Consider the following 245-nt stretch of genomic DNA (forward strand, 5'->3'; position numbering starts at 1 on the left):
TCCCTATCTTTTTAGAAGTTTCCTCATTTATTTTTGTTCTTCATCGAACTGTTAGTCTGAACCATAGTAGTAAAATGTTATCAGTAAGTGCTGATCTACAATATCATTATGGGTTGCTTATCAGATGTTTACTGAAACTTTTTCTCTATCGTTAAGATATATGTATTTTTTTTTCTTTCTAATAACTTCACACTCTTCACCTGGTAATGGCTGTACACATTTTTTTTGACTGTAAACCGTATGTT

Source organism: Penaeus monodon, chromosome 29, assembly GCF_015228065.2.
Source record: "Penaeus monodon isolate SGIC_2016 chromosome 29, NSTDA_Pmon_1, whole genome shotgun sequence".
NCBI classification, from domain to species: Eukaryota; Metazoa; Arthropoda; class Malacostraca; order Decapoda; family Penaeidae; genus Penaeus; species Penaeus monodon.